We start from the raw sequence: 25,132 nt of genomic DNA, 5'->3' as shown, positions 1-25,132 counted from the left end.
ATATTTTAATTGTTATCATGGAATTTTAATTGTTATCGTAGAATGTGGATAGAAAAGGCTGTATCATTACACATAGACATTTTCATGCATTTTAATGCATTTCTGTCTCTCCCATCCCATCAAAATCAACAAAAATATATTTTAATTTCAGTGCACATTGGCATCTAAGAATATTCAGTGTCTGGAAGAAAGAAATATTTAGGGGTGGCTGTAACAAAATGTGAAGTAATACTTTGAGTTATATTGCACTATTTTTTTGGGGGGGGTGTTAATAGAGTTTTCCCATAGCTGATTGAATAAAGCAGGCTTGCCTGAGATTAGTTGCTTGCAAATAAAAGCAAAGTAAAAATAAATAAAAACATTTGTAGCAAGGGAATTAACACAAAGTGCATTTAAGGTGTCCTTGCTAGAATTATATGGATAAGAATTTGTTCGCTCCCTTCCAGATTCATTTTTAAAGTCAAAGAGTTGATATTTTCACGTACTTAACATAAACTATCTGAGTCAGATTGATTATATATACCCCAAACTGTGAACAATGTAATTCTTGTGCGGTTAGAGAGTTAAACTTGCATTTGGGACAGTTATTCTATGCATGTAATGTAAACAGTGATAAACAAATTTTGGGCGTTATGTCCAAAGTATAACGTGATATTCCTTAAGTGAAAAATGTGGAAAAAGTCTGCTCTTTCGTGGATCTTTGTGTAGCTTTCCTTCTAGAAAACCTACTAACACATAGCACAGGAAACAGATGCTAGATCTATAGTCACATTAAAATAAGATAGTGATCTGTCTTGTCAGTGATCTGTTAGAAGGCACTTTTTGATGGAGTTAAAGCAAGCTCTGTTTGATATAGGTAATCCTTAACTTACAACTGGTTGTTTTATAACTATTCAAAGTTATGACAGACTTCTTATGACCTTTCCCTGAAGCTATGACCATCACACCTTACAGTCACATGATTTTATTTTGTGCAGTTGGCAAGCAGTTTGCATTTAGGAACAGTTCCAGCATTCCAAATTCACCTCAATTTGTGACAATTTTTTTGCCATTTACTGTTGGAAAACTGCAAAGAGCACCCTCTGTATATGCTGCATTCACTTAACAACCATGGTGAGTTTCTTTACAACCATAGTAAAAGCAATCATAAAATCAAGTCCAGTCAGGTGGTGACTTGATTTACGACCACAGCAAATTATAATCTAAATTCTGGACTCCACTGTGGTCATAAATCAGATACTATCTGTGACCTTTCTCTCTTTCTGATATTCATGTCCAGTCTTGCTTCTTATTTTCTTTTTATCTTTTTCTATCCTTTTTTTCAGAGCCAGGACCTCATTCTTCCAAGGGGGGCGGGGGGTAAGGGTTATCTGTTTCAGAGGTGGTATTCAGCAGGTTCTGATCAGTTCTGGAGAACTGATAGCAGAAATTTTGAGTAGTTCTGGAGAACCAGTAAATACCACCTCTGACTGGCCCTACCCCCATCTATTCTCTGCCTCCCGAGTCCCAGCTGATTGGGAGGAAATGGGGATTTTGCAGTAACATTGCCATGGAGAGGGGAGGAAATTTGAATCCTACTACTGACTTGTTTGCTTGCTAAAGATGTCAGAAATTGAGACAGAATGAAATAGAGGAAGGTGGTGTGAGATTCCAAGTGAAAGTTGTTCACTGCTAACCTACCTGATTAAAGGATTTTTTTTCTAGCAAACAAAGTTGTAGTGCAGGAAATATTCCATACCAGAGAAGTGTTCCACTCCTTCAGAATTCAGTATTCATCTTCAGATCCAAAAGTTTCAACAACTTTGTCTCCCTTTTTTCTATACTATGTCTATTTACTAAAATATTAAAAATATGTATTATAAAGGCAAATATTGGAATGAGAAAAAAGAAACAAGGAAATACAAAGAAGGACTGCTAAATTTAAGTTAATAAAGAAAACCATGTCTAAAAAAATTTAAAAACAAATTGCATTCTTTTTCCATTTATATCCTTTCCAAAATATTAAAATGTTCATTAATATTCATTAAATGTTATTAGTTTCAGAGACATAAAAAGCAAAAAATGTTGTCAGTTCAGTGGTTCGAATCTCTAGTATAGGTCTCCTGTGTTAGATTCAGGGTTGGACTCAGACAGGGTTGGGCCAGATGACCTCTAAGGTTCCTTCCAACTCTATTACTGTTTACCAATTTACTATATACTTGTGTAGATGCTGTTCTTGCTTAATTAGTCAGATTTCTGTTGTTTTGCCATTGTAGCATGTTTAAGGTGACCAGATTTTAACATTGGCAAAGCGGGACACCATTGACCGGGGGGAGGGGGTTCTTGATTAAAAATTTGGTCTATATAAAGCAACAAAAATTTTCATAGAACACAAAAATATTCTCCTGCCTCCAGTGCTTAATCTTTATTTACAGCAGAGATGACTCTTTCCCTCCAAAATTGCATTCGGGCAAGTAAACTTCAGAAGGGGTCTTCTTTGCTGTCCCTCTCGATGCGCTGCCTTCTTCTTCCAGGTTCGATCAGCAAATTCAGTCAGCGGAGCTGCACCTCTTCCCCCACCCAAACCTTCCCATTCTCTAGCTTGTTGTGTATTCTTTCCAAAAATCGCAACTTCTTAAAAACGCCACGGGATGCGAGACAAATTGTTAAAAATCGGGACTGTCCCACCAAAAGCGGGATGTCTGGTCACCTTGAGCATGTTCTCTGATTTTAGTCATTTGGCTAATATTGGAGGCCAAGTAATCTCTTTTTGATGTTGTGCTAAGTTTATTCCTGCTGCGGTCAACATATATTTTAGTAAATTGTTATTTTTTATGGTTTCTGGGATTATGAATAAATAAACACCAGTGAAAGGTTTATCCCTTTCTTGTAAGGATAAAAGCTGCAGCTGAAGGCAGCTGAAAGGGTCATGTTGAAAGGGCATCATAAAAAAGGGGCAGAATAATAACATACCATAGATATGAGATATCTCATATCTAAAAATCTCTATTTCTTTTGTTTCTCTAAGGCAAAGATGGATGATAGTACCACATGTAATCATAAATGTATAGAGACTAATTCTGGTATTGACACTTGGGCTATTTTTCCAGGCCTGGGTGTTCTTGAGAATCTACTTTTGAACGATTGACATGGCATGTCTTTGATTTCATTGATTACAACAAAAAACAAAATATTATGTTCTATCATAATATATACAACAGTAATAGTAGTATAAAAGCATATTCACTGTGATCTGTACAATCATTATTCCCAACATATAGTAATAATTATTACTAATAAAACATTGAGTACATTTTTTGAGTATTTCAGTGTATTTGAATGAGGAAAGTGTGTTTTATCTGAAAAGAAGAAATTAAAAAGAGAAAAAGTGTAGGTGGGAGGAGAAAAATCAACAGCCAAATATGGAGAGGGGGGCATTTTTTTAAATGGAAAGAAAAGTGGAAGAAAAATCTATAATATATAGGAATCTTGGCTGGAAAAAAAAGCAGATGTTGGTTCTTTAAGGCAAGATTAAAGACTGACCCCACATTTTAATGGATGTGTTGCATGAACAAAATCTGAATAGCAAGTTTTATTGCAAGGATTGGTTGAGGGTTAAATTTGGTCAGCAGATTTAATTTTGCTAAATGGATTTCTATCAAGTTTGAGATCAGTACTGCAGACATCTAATTTTGATAGTCTGTTCCCAGGATCAGAAGAAAGCCAATTCCTGGGAGTCAATTTAAGAACCAATTTCCAGGATAGGTTAATGGTTAGATTTGGTTTGCGGGTCATAAACTCATTTTCTATCAAACTTGCAATCAGAACTGCAAACACCTGAAATTCAAAACCTGTTTTTATATCCTAGTGCAACACATTTACCCATTTTTATTGCTTCATCATTCTGAACTGATAATAAATCACCAAGTTCAATATTTCTTTCAATATCTCTTACTTTTTAAGCTATACAAAATCCACTTAAATTCTATAAAGACAAATCTTTTGTGGGATTTTGTGGTAAAATGATTATCTAACAAATGGCTAGCATTTACTTGTTATTTCAGTTTGTATTTCAAGATGAGATAGTGTCAAATAATCTACTTTATGATCTGTTTTCTATCTGAGAATACCACCACACATTTAGTCAGAAAATGTACTGAAATTTCCAGAAAATAAATTACAAAGCTACTTTTAAGAATTACTTTAAAACATCTGTCCTAATATTTAAGAATTATGGCATGTCTTTTTAGGTATCCTCTAATTCCAGCCTGATTATTTGTGCCTTGAGGGAGAAATCTGGTTGATGTGTTTGTGTTTTTGATTGTCCACAGTATTTTCAGAAATGTTTTTTTTTCCATTCAACACTCTGGAAATGGAAAAGTCTTTACTTTCTTAATTTTGTTCTCAATTCATGCATTGTCCTTGAAGTGACTTATGTCAATGAAATAATTTACAAACCTCCTGATGAGATGTTCAGACTGCATTATAGAGATTTAAAAGCATGGTTATATGCTTTTGGCAAGAAAAGCCAAAAGTATAAATACAGATTATGCAAAACCTGGTTCAAAAACAGTAACTGTGAGAGGGAACTTGGAATCCTAGTGGGCAATCACTTAAACATGAGATAGCAGAGTACAGCAGCAGCAAAAAATAATAATTAAACCCTTGGTTATATAAACAAAGGTATAGAATCAAAATCATGTGAACTATTAGTAGCATTTTATAAATCCTTAGTAAGACCACACCTAGAATACTGCAGCCAATTTTGGTCATCACATTACAAAAAAAGTTGTTGAGACTTTGGAAAAAGTGCAAAGAAGAGCAACTAGGATGATTAAGGGCCTAATTAAGAATAGTTGCAGGAAATGGGTATGGCCAGTTTAGAGAAAAGAAAGACTAGGAGTGAGATGATAGCAGTATTTGAAGGGTTGCCACAAAGAAGAGGGGGTTAACTTATTTTCCAAAGCACCAGAAGACAAGAAAATATAGAATACATGGAAAAAATCAAGAAGGGAAGCAACCTGGAATTAGGAGAAACTTCTTAACATGAGGATAATTAACCATTGGAACAGCTTGCCTTCAGGAGTTGTGGGTGGTTCATCACTGGAGGTTTTTAAGAAGAGACTGGACAACCACTTGACTGAAATGGTATAGGGTCTCCTGCTTGAGCAAGGGGTTAAACTAGAAGATCTCCAAGGTCCCTTCCAGCTCTATTCTGATGGGATTGAATTGAATCTGATTGATTCAATCAGTGTTAAAAGTCTCTCAGTATTAACAAGAAATTCTAAATATAACCAGTTATGATTTTCCATTAGTTTATTTTTTAAAGTAATTTATTGCAGGCAAAAGATAATAGATCAGAATCATGCTGTCAGCCTCTTTTTCACTTGCTTGCTTTTGGCTGCCATGGCAACGGGGGGAGGACACGGTATTTAGGATGCGAATAATTGGTACAGGAGCATTAGTCAAAAAGGAAGTTTTATTCTCACCATCGTCTGCGCATGCTGATGGCCGATGTTTGGACCTGGTCAAGGCCAACCATCCTGCATACCAACCTGATGATGCTTCTTGGAGATGCAACCCACATAAGGGTCAACATGTCCAGCTGCCTACTATCCATGGCAGAACACAGGCTTCCGATAAAAGACTCAACTATAATACAGGGTATGCCAAACACCTAGAATTTTTGCAGCCCTAGAAGGGGCATTTAAAACCACCAAACCCACAACAGAAGTCCAAGAAAACATTAGACAAAGCATCATTCAACAGATAAGAGGAACACAGGAACAGAATCAAATTTATTTATTTGTTTGTTTGTTTGTTTGTTTTAATTTGTCAACAAGTACAAGGAAACAAGTAGGAAAACAAATTAAAATGGCACAAATAAATGGATAAAAATAAGCAAAACATAGCTATAAACACATAAAAAGAGTACATGTAAGTAGGACAGTAGGACAGGAATGGTAGGCATTCTGGGGCACTTATGCATGCCCCCTTAGGGACCTCTTAAGAAATGCAGAAGGTCCACGGTAGACAGCTTAAGGTAAAAGGTATGGGGGTTAGAGGAAATAACTACAGGATTGGGTAGGGTGTTCCACACATTTGCTACTCTAGTGCTGAAATCGTTTTTCCTACAATCAAGATTAGAATGGATTACATTTCATTTGTATCTATTGATAGCCCTTGTATTATTGCAGTTGAAGTAAAACATGTCATTAACAGGTAGGACGTTATGGCAGATTAGCTTGTGCACTAAGCTCAGGTCAGAATGTAGACAGCACAGTTCAAGGTTACCCAGGCCTAAAATTTCAAGCCTGATGGTATAGAGAATTTTATTTTGAGCAGAGGAGTTGAGTACTCTTCTTGTAAAATACCTCTGGACCCTCTATAATGTTTTAATGTCCAAAATGCAGTGTGGGTTCCAGGCAAATGAGTAGTATTGTAGGTCTGGTAAAGATTTTGTATGCACTAGTTAGCAGCATAGTGTTACCAGAGAGAAAACTATGTAAAATAGTAAAATACTTACAACAGAAGACACAACAGCCCTCAAGAACCTAAAACCAGACCATTATCACCCTACCTGCAAACAAAGGCCAAACCATAGTGATTATGGACACATCACAATACTAATAAAAAGCAAAAGAAATACTGGAGAACAAACAAACCTACATCACTGTGAACACCAATAGAATACCAAAACTGGACAACCAAATCAAGAGAACCTTCAGTGACTTCACTAAGAAAGGCCAAATTACCAAAGAGTAATTATAAATGAGGATGAAATCATGAAATCAATGTCAGTGTGTGCTGACATTACTACTGAAGGTAAGTTGATTTCACCCCTGGTTTATCACCATTTCTAGCCATGCAGAACAATATAAGCTTGAAGAATGGAAAAGAAACAAGAATTATATAGCACTTCAGATTGCACTTCTAAAGATTTTTGGAATCTGTGTAAGTATACACACAGCCTATAGCTGCAACATCTTAAAGCAATTGTATCTTTTTCCTGAAATGTGAAAAGGGGACTGCCCCCAGATGCTAGGTTTGCACTTCCAGTTCTGGGAGGTACTTCTGAGCAGAGTAAACATAAATCACAGCACAGCACAGCCTAAAAGAGACAGAGGTTTAGTCAAAGAATGGCTAAATGATCTCCTCCTCAGATGCCACAATCAGTCATATTCAGTGTGCATTTCAATAAATTAAGCTTATGATATGACTACTTTGAAAACTATACAACAGAGGCTTTTTTTTAAATTTGGCAACTATTATCAATGATTTTCAGACTTCTTTTATTCTAGTAACTGTAATTATGGAAAAAACAAGCAATGAAAAGGATGCCAGCACATATTTTCTGCATCACATCCTTTTTATACCCTTCATTTTTTTTATTTATGCAGCATACTGGCAGTGCCTGACACCTTCCAATTGCTGCAGGCAACCACAAAATGTCACTGGCAAGTGAACTTTTTCCTTTAACTAAGCAGGCTTAAGTGTGAAGTCAGTTGGCACTCACCTAAAATAACTCAACCTAGATGGGAATGTAAAGATTTTGTCACGCAAAGTAAACTTGTTCACCTTACAAAGTTCAGCTTCTCTGACCCCTAGCTCGACTAAATTTCTCATATACAAACTGATCCAAACTTGCAGCAGTTTTTTGTCTATGGGCCTCATCTAAAAATGAAATACCTGAATTCAAGGGATTTTGTTTTATCCCACAGTGAAGAATTAGGCAGATATTTTTAAGGATTCTTGAAGTCTACATCCATGTGAAGCTTATGATGAGCAATATTTAACAGATAAAGTTGATATCTTTTTTTAAAAGCTCTTGGTTTTTATAATGAACATGTGGATATTTTCAAAGATAAGATTCAACAGTCCCTGGAAGCCTTAAGCTCCTTTTAGCTTCTATCCATCTCTTTTAGTTTCCCATAAGGACATAGAACACTGCTATAGTAATGGTCTATGGATATTTGGTAGGGAAATGTTCTCCTCCATTGAAAATTACTGTATCTTTTTCCATCCCACACCCGTCATTACCATCATGATGTAGCATCATTTATATCTACATTCAGAAAAAAGTAATCAATTTTATTTTGTTTTCCTTCAGAAGCTTCCATATTTGAATTCATTTCTGGAGAATGTATCTAATTATCTTACATATTCAACAGATACATGCATTTTGCAGATGCTAACATATACATAGAGAAGGGGATAACTGTCATTCTCCCCTTTCCTCAAATAGAACATTTTTGCCAAAATATTTATTAGAATGATTATTAGACATGACATTGGAGCCTTTCCAATTGAATCCAGGAGGCAAAGAAAATTACATATCCTATTATTTCATCATTTTCTGTAAAGGGAAACTTCTGTTTGAAATAGTCTGCAATTTACACAGACATGCACATTTTAGACTTTTCCCATTAATTTATCCAATCTGTACATCTAAATAAATAACCAGAAAAGAACACACATGAAAATATGAAAATTAAAAGAGAGATGCATAGAATGACAAAGGAAAATTAAAAGGAAATTTCTGAGCAAAATTTAGATAATTTCATGCTTATTTTTGTATACTAGAGAAAATAAAATATTAATCAGTTCATTTTAATGACCAACAATCCAAGATTATTAATTCCAATTGCCAATATAGATTCATAGTTTATTTTTGATACTAAATATAAGTTTATGTCATCACTGTAAACACATCTGCTAAAAGTTATGATTTCACTTGGTTGCCTTCTTTCACTTGATATGGCTTAGTGTTTGTTTGTTTGTTTGTACTTTTCCTTACCCATTTTTGTTATCAACAAAACATGAAATATTTTATCATATGTAATTTGCTTTCAATATAACCAGTATCACCATTGGTTGTAGACTAGTATAAGATGTAATTCAATAATAAAAATAAAAATAAAACAAATTTTCTTCTGCTTGAGGCATCACTTTACTTAAATTGCATTTCTTTCCCATGAGTGACTGAAGAGTGAAATAAAGCCCAGAAGCTTCACTTTGCTTATAGGAAAAATGTGATTATATAAAATGTGTCCAATGCTAGAAGCTGAGAATGGTACATTGCAAGTTTCTTGGGTAATTTGGGAATATCTGATGGTAGGAAGAAAAATAAAGGTTTTGGACAACTAATCCATACCATCCCTTTCAGAATAAAATAACAGCTGGCCTAGGCAGTTAGAAAATATGGAATTACTGACGCATGCTTTTGAGGAGTGAATTTTTCCCAATGTACAGTAAGTTACAATATAATTAATAGTATAATTTCTTTTGTTCTCTCTAGGGTATACACAGTCAAGGTAAAAAAGAAACCAAGATGGAAGCTTTGGTTGCATGGTCAAAGCAACCATATTAACATTTTGACCTCTCCATGGGTGGCCTGACTCAGGCTATCCAGATTGACTAAAGGTCAAAAAACCCTTAAAGAACAGGGAGTATACTGATATGCTGTACTGGTGAGCAAGGCAGCATCACCAAGACATCTGTTATGACTTGTTTTTAGAACTATTGTACTTTGGTCTTCAGCAACCTACCAAACATCAGATGGATGGATGGATGGACAGATGAATTGAATATCAAGTTGGTGACAAGTGTTAGGACCCACATGGATAAATTTTCTCATGATGATCTGTCCTTACTGATCTTTCTTTCAACAGTGGACCCATTGCCACTATAACTGAGTCCAAGCACCTTGTGGCTTAATGGCCTTTTCTTTCCTTCCATCTTTCCTAACAGTAGATCCTCCTTCAGAGAGTAAGGTCTTAACTTAATGTGTCTAAAGTAGGATAATTTGATCCTGATTGTTTGTTCCTCTGAGGAGAATTTTTGATTGATAAAAAAAATGTTATTCCACTGAAAAGGAAGCTCCTCAACACAATAGCTTAAGCTACATTAAAGCTATATTAACCCTTGTAAATTTGAACGTCTTAATTGTAAGTCTGAAAGTACAATTCTTCCACTTGCCCTGTACAGCTGAAGAAACTAAAGTGGGGAATTTTTTAATCTCTTGCCCCATTACTAAGAGGAACACCATTGACCGGCCGGGGGGGGAGGGGTTCTTGATTAAAATTTTAAAAAATCAGAACTTTTTAAAAATGCCGCGGGATATGGGACAAATTGTTCAAAAGCAGGACTGTCCCACCAAAAGCGGGATGTCTGGTCACCTTAGTTTAGAGGAGACTGCTGAGGAATTTAAGATAAGGCAATATAAGTTGCTCAATCTACTTGCAACCCATCTTCAGATCATTAATTTTGTGGTTATTTATAACTGCCCTGTTATAGCCTCGTAAGTCCTCGGACTTATGAATGACAGCTCGGCAGCAGCCAGGTGCGTCTTAGCCAATCAGGCGCGCCTGCGAGTTGCCGGGCTATCATACGCGAGGCTATTGGCTCATCCGTCTGACAGCTCCATATAAAAAGCTGTCAGACGGAGGAGAGGTGCCGGTCTACCATCTGTATTCGTTCTTGCCTGTAATAAAGAGTTGGTTAAGGTTACCTCAGACACCTCTGCTTTTTTCCTTCCGCCGATCTAACATGCCCTACTCATTGATTTTAAAATATTACTACAGTATGTTGTGTTTCATCACTGGATACACTGTTGGCCGCCTAAGTGAAAGTTTAATTCTTAAAAGGACATTGCAGTTCTCCAGATCTTCCTTCACTTTTTTTCCACAACTGCCACATTCATCCAATAGTGGTCTATATCAGGGGTCACCAACCATTGATCTGTGGACCAGCACTGGTCCACAGCATGCCAGCAACCAGTCCGCGCAAACAAGCAAGCCCCTTCCACGGCACGTGGGCAGCACACAAAACCACATACCCTCTGGGCCACAGAAATATCTTTCTCCATGTAACTGGTCCCTGGTACCCAAAAGATTGAGGGCCACTGCAATGGTGCAATTCAGCCAGCTCTATCCGGTTTGGACAAACTGGTAGTGGTGGTGGCAGGACGCTCCATCCACCCTCCCAGACATCATCACATCCCATTTTTGTCACTCTGCGCAAGTGTGGAAGGTCCTGCACATGCATAGAGGTGGCATGTGGGCTCACATTTGTGACCCGGTAGCAAAGGTAGGTTGATTTCACCCCTGAGTCACTGGTCTATATTGTTCACCTATTGTTCTATAACAAAGTCTCATATTGAAGAACTTATGTTTAATTTCCCTCTAGGTAATTATTATATATTCATTATTCATGAAACAACTGCCTTTCTCTAAAAGGTCTTCTAGTTCATGTGACTACAAAATTCTATAAAAACAAGAGAAGAGGCTGAATGTGTTTTTTTCTACCTCACACAAGTTCCTCTCCTTTATTTTCTGAATTTAGGTACTTTCCATCTACTAAGTTTTCCTACATTTTGAGAATCTTTAAGCTATTAGAGTTCTTCAGATGCAAATAAGTAAATTTATCAAAACCTCCTTTCAAAATTCTAGAGACTTAAAACTGTAAAAAAATACCATACAGAATGTTTGTAATTTTTTGCTTTTTACAAGAAGAATTATTTCATTGAGTGGTTGCATCCCTCCCCTGGTTTCCCCTCTTAGGCATTATGGAAAAAGTCCAATAGACCTCTACTAAAGATGTATGCCTTCTGAATGCAGGACTTTTCACTAAACATTTTAGAATTAATAGAGATCAGTAATTAATCCTTCTCAGGGGCTCTGGTGTAAGCAAAAGTTTTATGTATTATGGTTCATCAATGTGGTTTCTTTGCTTTGGCTTTGGTGTGATGAAAGAAACAATTGCTTACACTCTGCAATTGATAAAGAGACTCAATCAAATCACACAAAGACGAAAACAGTCTACATTGTATAGATCAAATTTTGAGACAAGGCTTACTGCTTTCTAATGGAAAATGCTAGCAGCCTCTCAGGCCCATAAAATTATTTCCTGGAGAGCACAATTTTGATGGGGAGAGGGCAGATGGACATAGTGAAGGCACCTTCTGAATGCTAACATTCACTTAATAAAACCAAAGTATTAAACGCTGACAAACTGAAAAGGAAGAATGATCACTTAAATGGACCAGAAGCCCTTTACAGTGCAACATAATTGAAGCCTGGAGGATTGTTCCCTCTGTGCTTCTTTAAAACAGTATATGTTAGAATAGAATAACAGAGTTGGAAGGCACCTTGGAGATCTTCTAGTCCAACCCCCTGCTTAGGAAGGAAACCCTACACCATTTCAGACAAATGGTTATCCAACATCTTTTTAAAAACTTCCAGTGTTGGAACATTCACAACTTCTCTCCTTGATTAGTTTCCACCCATTGCTTCTTGTTGTACCCTCACAAGAGCCAAGGTGGCGCAGTGGTTAAATGCAGCACTGCAGGCTACTGCTAGATCAGCAGGTCAGCGGTTCAAATCTCACCGGCTCAGGGTTGACTCAGCCTTCCATCCTTCCGAGGTGGGTAAAATGAGGACCCAGATTGTTGGGGGCAATATGCTGACTCTCTGTAAACCGCTTAGAGAGGCCTGAAAGGCCTATGAAGCGGTATATAAGTCTACTGCTATTGCTATTGCTATTGCTATTGCTCACGTGCCTTGGAGAATAGTTTGACTCCCTCTTCTTTGTGGCAACCCCTGAGATATTGGAACACTGCTATCATGTCTCTCCTAGTCCTTCTTTTCATTAAACTAGACATACCTAGTTCCAGAAACAGTTCCTCATATGTTTTGGCCTCCAGTCCCCTAATCATCTTTGTTCCTCTTCTGACTTGTGACTATTTTTCTCCTTTATGACCACTGCACCATCCTCATGACCACATGGTAAAAATTTGCTTGGCACCTGGCATGTGTTCATGATAGTTGCAGTATCCAGGATTATGTGATCACCATTTGTCACTGTCCCAGCTGGTTTCCAACAAGCAAAGTGACTGGGAAAAGCCAAACTTCCTTAATGACTGCATGGTTCACTTAACAATTGCAGTGACTCACTTAACAACTGTGGAAAGAAAGGTCATGAAATGAGGAACCGTCTTGCTTCGCAATGGAAATTTTAGGGTCAATTGTGGTTGTAAATTGAGGTCTAGCTGTACAGTATATGGAAATAATCCCAGTCCCTTAAAATTGAAGTGTGCTTGTCTTGCATTCTAAACAACAAAATATCCAACCATTTTTTTCTTAAATATTTTAAGCAAATGTTGTACAAAATCTCCCAATGCAATAAGCTTAACACTGTATGCTGAAGTGTTGGAATATAAAAACTGTCTTGTTCACATAGTATGTGAAAATAGCAATGAATGTAAATGTATGAATTTAAAACTAAGTTTGGAGCTATTGTTTATTAGCCAATGTTGCACTCTATTTTATACAAAATGCTTCTGTATCAGAAAACACCCATGTTCTTCTATTCCAGACACCTGTAATGACCCTGAAGGACAGCTATCTGTCTATGATGTTCTATAACAAATTCATGGCTTTATACAGAGGTACAATAATATCAACATCCAGCTCTGTTCACTGGGTAGTTTCAGATAACTGCTATTTGAGGAGAAGTTTTAGAAGTTACTTGCAATCTTGTGGCGAGTTTGCTGTTTAATCTGCTAGTTTTGCAAAAGGAGAAACTACACAGCCATAAAAATAATTCCTGTTGCTCAATGCAGCTGTGCTGAGCTGCTTTCCTGGCATGATTTGGAAGATATTTGGTCACAGTAGATCACATATGGATAAGAGAGCCAGTTTGCTTAGTAGTGGTTCAGGCACCAGACAAGAAATCAGGAGTTTCTAGTCCCATTTTAGGCATGAAAACCTGCTTGGATGAAATGAGGCCAGTCACTCTTTTTTCCCCTTCTTTCCTTCCTTCCTTCCTTCCTTCCTTCCTTCCTTCCTTCCTTCCTTCCTTCCTTCCTTCCTCCTTTCCTTCCTTCCTTCTTTTCCTTCCTTCCTTCCTCCTTTCCTTCCTTCTTTTCCTTCCTTCCTTCTATCCTTCCCTCCTTCTTTCCTTTCCTTCCTTCCTTCTTTCCTTCCTTCCTAACTTTCTTCCCACCCTCCCTTTCTCTGTTGTGGGGAGTTGGAAGAAGCATTCAATCTGCTCACCGCCTTAAAAGTGGGATTTTTTTTAAATGGCTTTTTTTTTTAAGTGATTTCAGCCGGAATGCCTTTAGTACTCGCCCCATCCATCCTCCCATCCTCCTTCCAAAAGATTGATTTAAAAAGCCAGCAATCCACGCCCCCTTCTCCAGCGTTCCTGATTCAGGGGCAGAGTCTGAGACAGGTGCCTGGGCGCACCCTGTTCCCCCCCTCAAGGCTTCGCGCTAAAGCCAAGAAGGACCTCCACAGAGGTGGCTCCGGGAAGGCAGGGCAGGAACAGGATGCTGGAGAACAGCTTTCGCCTACAGCCTTGGGGGTAGGGGGGGGTTTGCAACCCTGTCCTGATTGGCACCCCTCGTTGCTTGAAATGGGGTGCTCCGTTTGGGTGGGGGATGCAGGAGGTCCAAATAAGAGGCGGGCTCAGCCTCTGCTGGGATGGAGCAAGCAGAAGGAAAGGCAAGAGCGGGGGGATGGGACTTTGCTGGCGGTTGCAAAGCAGCCTTCCCCCAATTGCCTTCACCCAATGCCCCCCCAAGCCTTTAAAAGCCACCCCCATCTCCAGCTTCTCCCAACTGGATCCCCACCTGCCTCCCCTCGGCTCACCCAGACCAGGTTGTTGATGGCAGCTTGCATGGCATGGCTGCAGGGAGAGCGGTGCCCAAGAGAAGCGGGCAAAAAAATACTTCTGACGGCTGAGCCACTTGGCCCGGGACCGAGCCTCCTCCTCGCCGTGCTGCTGCCACAGGAAAGCCATCGCTCTCCCTGCAGAAAAACGTCATGCGTTGGCACATGCACGAGGGGAGGGAGGGAAACCAATGCCCTCTAAAGGCCACATTGGGAATGACACTTCAGAGAAATAAAAGCTTTTTTTTTAACGGCGTCCTTTTTAAAATTGATGATTCAGCGTCTTTTCTTTCTTTTGGAAAATCGGGACTTTTTGAACACGCCGCGGGACACAGGACAAATTATTAAAAATCATGACTGTCCCGTCAAAAACAGGACGTCTGGTCACCTTACCCATTACCCATCCAGCCATGTGCTATGCTCTCTTATCTACCATTCTGTAGGCATCATCTCTTTTCCACATCTCCCAGGGTCTTTTCCACATAACATTTCAGTTTTTCCCATTGTACCAGGATGATTAATTGCAGAAAACCTTGTTTTAGGACTTGGAAACTCCCTGTCCTGTACTAATACTAAGGCTAAAAAGCTAAACTTCCTCCTTTCCCCCTCCTTCCCTCTCTCCCTCTCTCTCTCCCTTTTCCTCTCCAAGGGTGCAATTCTACCAGTTTAGCAACCAGTTTGCTAAGCATGTGTGAGCAGTTCACAGGAAAACAGTTGATGTACAGCAATTCACTCTGCTGTGGCTCTATTGTGCTAAAAAAATATCAGGAAATATAAGTGAGTATAGCCCAGGGACAGGTAGGCCTACCTGAAGATCAGACTCAGTTGATCTTCGGAGCTACAGGTTTGCCTGAACTGGGCCAAACTGGTGGAATCCCCCTCCCCCCACTCTCTGTGTCTGTGAATGTGTGTGCTTTACTGTGAAAGAGTTGCAAAATGTTCAATTGCTAATTTTCTAAAATGCTAGAATCAGCCATGTAATCATTTCGAAGAAGGAGCATTGTCTTCACTCTAAATAGGTTTCATTAGTCATTAGTGAAAACAACATAAAAAAAACCTTGGCTATTTCAGATGTGACATTATCACATCCATTATGCAGTGATTCTTGATTTTCTGGAATTACTAAAAAGAATGATTCAGAGAGGAAAAGAAATTTGCTGATGGAGCTCTGCCATCTGCTAGCAATTTGTTGAGGTGTTACCTTTCCATCATCCTTTTGAGTAAAAGAGCAATCCAGAATAATAATCAGTTGAGTCTTAAAAGTGTCTGTAGAAATGTTATCTTTATTATAAAAATAATGGTGAATATTTAAAAATGGAAACAAAGTAATCTATAATGATTTCCATTTTGCATTGTCCTATTTTAGTATTGTGGGGCTACTTTACTTTAGAGCAGTTATGAAAACCTTAAATGAATGCAATTTTTAAGCTGAATTGGAGTTCATATCTATTCCTTGCATACAAAGTATTGTGCAATTTAATATTCAATTAACCTTTCACCAACTCAATCCACTAGTTTCACATTTGTGACAATGCAGATTGAAATTCTAATGCTAGATTTGTGTTTCCATTTGGAAAAAAAATTTTTTAATTTTGATTGTTCACTGAAAAAGTACATTAATGAATGCTGCTTTTGCCATTATTTTGATACCAAACTACTTCTCCTACATTATTCATGCACTGTCAAACCATTATTCCAGCATGGGCATATGATTGCAATTTATCATCTTTACAATTTTGCACCTGGGAGGATTAGATAAACTTTGACCATTTTGTCGCATTCTGTTGAGAATTCTGTTCATTCCAATAATTACATCTAGAAACAGATTTGTGATAAGATTGAATGGGCAAGTTTGAAAGAAGTTATGTTTTATATTATCATTATATAACTCCAAACCAACAAAATTAGTTAATGTGAATCTTTTAACATTTTCTCCCTCCAAAGTAGATGTACCCGCAGAGTTCTCTGAAGTCACACTAGGGGAAAAAAACATGAAAAATTCTAAAAATTAGATCCTTTTGGGCCTGGACAGGAGAGCATTTCATAGTTCTTGTTAGGAAAGCTCCCCATTGGGAGAGCAAGTGCGTTCAGAGAAGCATTGTGAGAGTTGTGTTGGAGAACACACAAACCAGCATACAGAGACACTGCAGTTTAAATAGGCTTTTACTTTTGTGGAAATAGAGGTATCAGAGTCCATCAAACAGTCCAAGTCATACATGGATAAGGCAGTCAGTCATCAATGTCTTTCAGTTAAGGGATAATCCAAATAACATAGTCCATAAATATACAAACAGTCTGGTACTCAAAGTTTGCTAGCAGTTGCAAAACTTACAATAGCTCATGGCACTTTCTAACAACCAGCTTCCAAAAAACACTCAGATCAGATCAGCCCAGCATCTAACAAACAGAGAGCTAACAGTCATTCTGGCTCCCTCTTATGGCCGTTTGAGGAAAACAGCAACCAATCACATTTTACAGTATGATTTAAAGAAACAAGTATAGCATTGTTACATGATTTATATATTGCTAACCCAACCATTAGATTATGTTCCTAACAGTTCTTACAAGCCTCTACTAGCTAGTATTTAAATTTAATATTTGTGGGTCAGAAAATAACATATAACCCTAAATTTTAATTAAAGAATAGCTATGTTCTTGCTAGCTAAACGCAAGTATTTGCAGACCAAATATTAGAAAATAGATTCATATAGTTTTTATATACTATTTTCTATCAATAAAAGAAATATTTTTCTGATATGATTGTTAAAATAGTAATTGATGTATTAGAAAAAATTGGCTTGATTTATAAATATATGTAATTAAAAAATAGATAACTATCCTAGAGAGAAACTGAAATAAAAAAAAAACATCAAGCATTTTGTGAATTCATTCCTGAAAGTATTTTTGGTTGATTGGTTTTCTATTTAAGACACATGCTGAGGAAAACAATGGAACTGTCTTTTAAAAAACAAGAAAACAACACATTTTCTAAGATAAGAAAGTTACAAGAACTGGTCAGGTTATTTTACTTGTCTGTGCCACTGCTATTCAGTTGCCAATCTGGTCAATATTCCATAATGTTGCTACACAACACAAAATAACCGTCGCTGTTACTGGAGGAGAGGGCAAAATGATTGGTTCTGAGAAGCCACAGAGTAAAACAATGTGCACTGGGATGGCAGTGAGTTTTTCCACAATGAGTCATTCTCAATCAAGCAGAAAAAAATGGGACAGGACCTTGGAGGTCTTCTAGTCTAACTCCTGCGCAAGCAGGAGACCCAATACCATTTCAGACAAGTGGCTGTCCTGTCTCCTCTTAAAAACCTCCAGTGACGAAGCACCCACAACTTCTGATACTGTTCCACTGGTTAATTGTCCTCACTGTTAGGAAGTTTCTCCTTAATTCCAGGTTGTTTCCCTCCTTGCTTAGATTCTAACCATTATTTCTTATCTTGCCTTCTATTGTTCTGGAAAATAAGCTGACCCCTTTGTTTTTGTGGCAGTTCCTCAAATACTAGAATACTCCTATCATGTCAGCCCTAGTCCTTCTTTTTTCTAGACTAACCATACCTAGTTTCTGCAACTGTTTTTCATATTTTTGGTCTACAGGGCTTCAGTCATCATTCGTTTGCACTTTTTCTTCTTTGAACTCTTCAGAAACATCATTTTCTGAGTACAAGGGATTTTATTTGGAAAAAAATTAAAGCAAGTAAAGAATATAAGATATCTATATGTACTTCTCGTTAACAGCAAATACCAGAGAATGGAAGTGAAGCAGATAAGATGGGGAATTTGGCCTAAGTCACAGTGGATTATTATTATTATTTTATTGAATGAGCTATTACTTATATCATGGATATGTTATTAAATTTTCTTAGGGATGTAATTATAAACCTTTAAGAATGTTTTTTTATTGAGATAGATATAAATTCAATAAATAAAAAAATTTTAATGCCTAATCTTCCATTCTGACAGGGAGATTTCATTTTTAGGTTCCTCTTACTATGTCTAGTAAATGAAGGTACTACATCTGTGATTTTGTTTATTCAGATGGCCAAACTCATAGTTATATAAAACAGAGTAGGCTGTGAAATAGTACTATAAAATGTGATATGAAACATGTTTGATTTCTCATCCACAGCAGAATTCTGTTTCTAACCCAGCTACTGAATGACTTCTGTACCTCATTCAAGAAGTGTCTTCTTTTGTAACAGCTACAGATGTTCAGTCTCTATATACAATATGTATCCTAAGGATATAAGACAGTGATGGCGAAACTTTTTTGGCTTGTGTTCCCAAAGAGAAGGTGGTGCAGGGGGTCATGCATGGGCATGCCACACCCATAATGCAAAGCGCATGACCCCAGCATGCATGTGCGCATGACCATGCTCCCCCCCCATTTTTGGCATTCTTTTTTCGCCCTCCCCAGGCTCCAGAGGCTTTATAGGAGCCTGGGGAGGGCGAAAACAGCCTCGCCGCTGCCCAGAGGACTTCTGAAGGCTTCAGGAGCTTCCCTAAAGCCTCTGGAGCATGAAAAACTGGCCCTATGGGCAAACTGGAAGTTCAGGAACTAACTTCTGGTTTGCTCATCGGGCTGGTTTTAGCCCTCTGGAGCCTTCAGGGGCCTTCTGGAGGCTTCCCTGAACAAAAAATGATCCTATGAGGGTTTGCTCATGGAGTCAAATTTTGCCCTCTGAAGCCTTCAGGGAAGCCTCCTGAAGGCCCCTGAAGGCTCTGGAGGGCTAAAACTGGCCCCATGAGCAAACCAGAAGTACATTCCTGAACTTCCAGTTTGCCCATAGGTCCGGTTTTTCACACTCCAGAGACTTCAGGGAAGCTCTGAAGGGATAGGGGGTCGGGGTTTACCCTCCCCAGACTCTTATAAAGCCTCTGGAGCCTGGGGAGGGTGAAAAAAGAACGCCAAAAATGCGGGGGAGCACTGGTCATGCGTGCATTCATGCTAGGGTTGTGTGCATTGCATTATGAGTGTGGCATGCCCATGCCAACCCCCCCCCCCCCCGAGGCTTTAAGGAAGCCTCTGGAGGGCGAAACATGGCCTTAAAAGAAGGCCGAAGTCAGCTGGCCAATGCATGCATGTGTGCTGGCCAGATGACAGGGCAACCGTCCGTGTGCCTTGACAAATGGCTCTGCATGCCACCTGTGGCACACGTGCCATAGGTGCGCCATCACGGGTATAGGGCTACAACCTTTATGCCCAACAACCTTGTGTCTCCAAACTGTGCAAATCTTCACATAAGGATAGAGATGATCTGCAGGCCGGCTTGGAATTGATCATCTGAATATATACATTACAAGTCATGATCATCTTCATCTATTTACAAATGCTATTACACTTTGCATTTTGGACCAAACAAATTTAAACAAAACATTCTCAAATTAAATATGTCACTGAGGGATATACAATTTGCGCATCTCCAATCTGTTTTATTATTTGCATCAAATGCTTATGTGATTATGCAGACAGTGCTGCAAAGGAGAAATTGCTCCATTCACCTCTTGAATAAAAGGTGGGAGTTATATCTAACATAAAATCTAACAAATGTCACACTTCAGTAAAAGGGTTTATCTGGGAACATAGTTTTTGTTGTAGAGAGCCAAAGATTTAGACTCCTTTGCACATTTTCAAATCTGGACTAGAACTTAGCTGGACTTTGTGGAAGTTGGCATTTGTCCTGTCCTGGATCTACCAGAAGTGAAGAAAGCAAATCTGCCCCAGTAGGACCTGGAGCAAAAATCTCTCAAGTTACTGATGTGAAATGGCTCTGAGCCATCTCTAACACTGGTTATAAAACTATAACTCTTGTTAACCTGCGGTGGCACAGTGGATAGAATACAGTACTGCAGGCTACTTCTGCTGATCATTGGTTGTCAGCAATGTGGCAGTTCAAGTCTCACCAGCTCAAGGTTGACTGAACTTTTTATCCTTCCAAATGATGACCCAGATTGTTGGGGGCAATATGCTGATTCTATAAACTGCTTACCATGTTTTCCCCAAAATAAGACAGGGTCTTATTTTCTTTCGACCTGCTAAATAAATGCTTGGCCTTATTTTGGGGGAGGTCTTATTATTTTTGAGGTGCAGGAGGCGGCGAGCATGGTTACCTCATGGCTGCTGCTGTGTTGCAGTATTTTTGGGCAGGGCTTATTTTCGGGGGATGACTTATTTTAATGCATGCGCTCAAAATATAATTGGGCTTGTTATCCAGGGAAGTCTTATTTTCAGGGAAACAGGGTAGAGAGGGCTGTAAAGCACTGTAAAGCAGTATATTCATCTAAGTGCTATTGCTAACCTAGAATGAAAACAAACAGAAACAAAAACTGCAAAGCGTTCCTTAAGTCATATGTTAAATGTTATGATTATAATATACAGTATATGAATACACACACAGAGAGAGACACAGGCACACATGCATAGAGTGAGATAGAGTGCTTTTAAATGATTTTTTCACACAATAAAACTTATCACTTCTTTTAATGTTTTTGAAGCTGCTAGTAATTGTTCTGCAACCTCTCTATCAATAGTGGAAGCAATTATCAGCTTGGAGGTGGTAAGGGAAAATAGATGTCACAGTTCACTGGGATTTCAGGACGGTTGGTAATTATCCAACACTGATACCACGCAGGTTGTCTCAGTACAATGCCAAGGACAAAATCTTTTCTATAAATAATTTTCTATCTCTGTCTTCCTTACCTCAGAGGACCCTTTAATAATGAGGGATTTGCATGTAGCCATTTCCCTCAACCTTTCAAATCAAATTATGTATGATACTGGTGTAGGCTAAGTGGATCCATGGTGATCCAAGCTAAATAATACTACAAAATAATACTTGGAATTGGAGTGATCAATACTGAATGTACTGGGGGCTTCAAGGACAATATTCTCAATATTTCTTATGTAGCCAAACTTATACTGTCTGTTTTATATATTGATGGAGGGACGATGCGGCAGCCAGGGTTCAACAAGCAACAGGCTTTATTCTAAGCTGACAGCGATTCAAAGAACAGAACGCGCGCCAAAGGTATTTATACTAACGTTTAACCAATCACCGGCCGGGGACTAGACAGCAACCGCTGACGTCAGTCCCTCGGCCAATCAACTGTAACTTTAGGCCGGCAACACCCTCTGGGGCTTTCAGCCAATCAGAAGGCCAGAGGCTGTTGCTGGCATCATGAATATTAATCAATACTTAACACCCCTTCCCCCCAGTTCTGCGCATGCCCGAAACGGAGCATGCGTAGTCTTGAAGGTATGCTGGGTGACGCCGGACCCGCCCAGATCTTCTCATTGCAGGGGCAGTCGTCGGCGGAGGAGGACCTCCTCGTGGTAGCTCCTCCCCAAAGGGAGTGGAGCTCCGAGGCACGCCATTTTGAAAAGGCCCAGAAGGCGGGCTCAACTGCAAAGGTAGGCTTGGCCGTGGGGGCGCGTCACCAGGCATAGGAGGAACCTTCTGAAGAGTGTTCCCGGGGTTGTGATTGAATGTCTGCAAGTTTCCTAGGACGGGTTGAGATGTTAGTTCGGCGTCCCTGCAGGTGGCGCTTTGGTAGGTAGGGCCTGGTGTGGCGAAGGCCCTTGCTTGCGGTCTCTCGGTTTGAGTAATTTGTGGTTGGCACAGGTGGAGGCCTGGAGTGGCGAAGGCCCTTGTTTGCGGTCTCTCGGCTTGAGTGTTTTGCGGTTGGCAGAGGTTGAGGCCTGGAGTGGCGAAGGCTTCACAGGGCAACCCCGGTATTGCGGTGTTGTCTTTCGGGGATTCGTGGCAACCGGCCTGCGACGGGAGACGCCTCCTTAACTGATCCAGGTGGCGTCTCCATTGGGATCCATCAGCCAATTGGATCCTAAAAGAACATGGGCCGGTAAGGGCAACGATAGAAGCTGGAACCCATCTCGGCTCCCCCGCAAAGGAACGGGCCCACAGGGAATCCCCTAACTTAAACGAACGGGGAGGGAGAACCCCCAGATTGCTCGGCTGATCCCCTGAATAGAGCGGGTGAAGCCTATCCAGGGGAGTCCGTAGGCGCCGACCCATCAAGAGCTCCGCGGGGCTTTTGTTGGTGGTTGGGCAGGGGGTGGAATGTTGGCTTAGCAGGTAAGCCGCCACCCTCGCCTGCCAGTCGCCCCGGTCCATGCGGCCCAGCGCCTTCTTCGCTGAGCGGACCGCCCGCTCCGCCCGGCCATTGCTGGCCGGGTGGTACGGGGCTACGGGCGCGTGCCGGATCCCTTGCTCGGCCAAGAATTCCTGGAAAGTGGTGGACGTGAACTGGGGCCCGTTGTCCGAGACCATCACGTCCGGCAACCCATGGGTTGCGAACAATTTCCGTAAGGCCCTGACCGTACTCTCGGCTGTGGTAGAGCCCATGAGGACCAGCTCCACCCACCGGGAGTAGGCGTCCACCACAACCAGGAAGTTCTGGCCGTGGAAGGGACCGGCGAAGTCGACGTGGAGGCGGGACCATGGGCCTCTCGGAGCCTCCCACTCGCGAGCAGGCCCGGCGGGGGGGTTGGGCCTGGACACTTGACAAGTCGTGCAGCGGCCTACATAGGCCGCTATCTCTGTGTCCAGCAAGGGCCACCAGACATAGCTACGGGCCAACGCCTTCATCCGTGCTATGCCCGGGTGGTCCTTGTGGAGCAGATCCAGAACTTGTGGCCGAAGCGCGGCGGGGATCAGCACCCGATCCCCCCAGACGAGACAACCCCCGTGGAGGGAGATTTCTGTCTGGCGATTTTTAAAGGGCCGAAAGCCCTCTGCCACTTTGTCTGTTGGCCATCCCCTCAAAACCCAGGAAGCGACCTGGGAGAGGATTGGATCGGCCTTCGTGTGGGCTGCTACGTCTGCGGCCGAGATCGGGAAACCGGAGGAGGCAATGGAGAGGACGGAGAGGGCTGGCACGGGGGCGGTGTCCGTCTCCGGTAGCGGGCAACGGCTGAGGGCATCCGCATGCCCCAGCTGTTTGCCAGGACGGTAGAGCAGCGTATAGGAATACACTGCGAGGAACTCCGTCCAGCGAGTCATTCGGGGGGACAAGATGGCAGGGGTCGGCTTGTCGCCCGCCAAAAGCCCAAGGAGTGGCTTATGGTCGGTGACAAGAGTAAAGTGCCGACCGTAGAGGTAGTCATGGAACCTCTTAATCCCGGACACTGCAGCCAGAGCCTCCTTGTCGATCTGACTGTAGTTTCGCTCCGCCGAGGAGAGTGTCCGGGAATAAAAGGCCACAGGGGCCTCTGAGCCATTCGGGAGGACATGGCTCAGGACCGCCCCTAGACCAAATGGGGAGGCGTCACACACCAAAGTCAGAGGCATCCCGTCATGATACTGAATCAGGACTGCCTATGACGTCAACGTTTCTTTGACAGCCGCGAACGCATGCGCTTCGCGGCTGCCCCAGCGCCAGGCCGCGGATCGGTCGAGCAACCGATGTAGCGGCTCGGCTAGTGACACCTTGTGAGGAATAAAGGGGGCGTAGAAATTGAGCAGCCCTAGGAATGCCTGTAGCTCCGCCCTGGAGGTGGGAGCGGGGGCGTTCTTAATGGCGGCAATTTTTGACGGTGTAGGGTGAATGCCTTGGGCGTCTATTAAGAAGCCCAAGAATTCTACCCTAGGGACAGCAAATGAGCATTTGCTGCTCTTCAATTTTAATCCCGCGCCCCTGAAACGACTGAGGACCTTCCGTAATATATCGATGAGTTCTGAGTGGCTGGCTGCAGCGATCAGAACATCATCGAAATATGGCACAACCCCCGGTAGTCCATGGAGCAGACGCTCCATGAGGCTCTGGAAGATCCCCGGGGCAACGGACACGCCGAATTGCAGGCGGCGGCAACGAAAAGCCCCACGATGGGTGACGATGGTCTGGGCAGCCGCCGCATCATCATCCACCGGAAGCTGTTGATAGGCCTGCGCCATATCCAGTTTGGCAAATATGCAACCCTGCCCCAAGGAGTGGAGCAGGTGTTGCACAACAGGGACTGGATAGGGGTTTGCCTGAAGGGCCAAGTTGATCGTCGACTTGTAGTCGGCGCAGATTCTCACCGAGCCATCCGGCTTGACCGGGAGGACTATGGGGGTCTCCCATGGAGCGTGATCAACTGGCTCGATGACACCCTGCGCCAAGAGCTTGTCAAGTTCGGCGTCAACCTTGGCCCTCAAGGCAAAAGGCACCCTGCGGGCTTTCAGCCTAATGGGAGCAATCTGGGGATCTAAACTAAGGGAGATGGGGGTTCCCTTGTAGCACCCGAGCTGGCCATCGAAAACGTCAGAGAATTCCTTTAAGACGTCCTCCACTGAAGAGGAAATCACCCGGTGCACCCCCCCAATGGACAACCCCAGGGCTGGAAACCAGTCAAGGCCGAGAAGAGCCGGCAGGGTGTTCTTTACAATAATGATAGGCAGCTCCCCAGTAAAAGAGCCGTAATTGACAGGAATAGGGAAAGACCCCAGGACGGGAATCAATTTTCCTTGGTA

This window comes from Thamnophis sirtalis, unplaced genomic scaffold (genome assembly GCF_051295495.1).
Source record: "Thamnophis sirtalis isolate CommonGarterSnake01/CBP01778 unplaced genomic scaffold, rThaSir2_p1.2 scaffold_10, whole genome shotgun sequence".
NCBI classification, from domain to species: Eukaryota; Metazoa; Chordata; class Lepidosauria; order Squamata; family Natricidae; genus Thamnophis; species Thamnophis sirtalis.
This window is presented reverse-complemented; position numbering follows the sequence as displayed.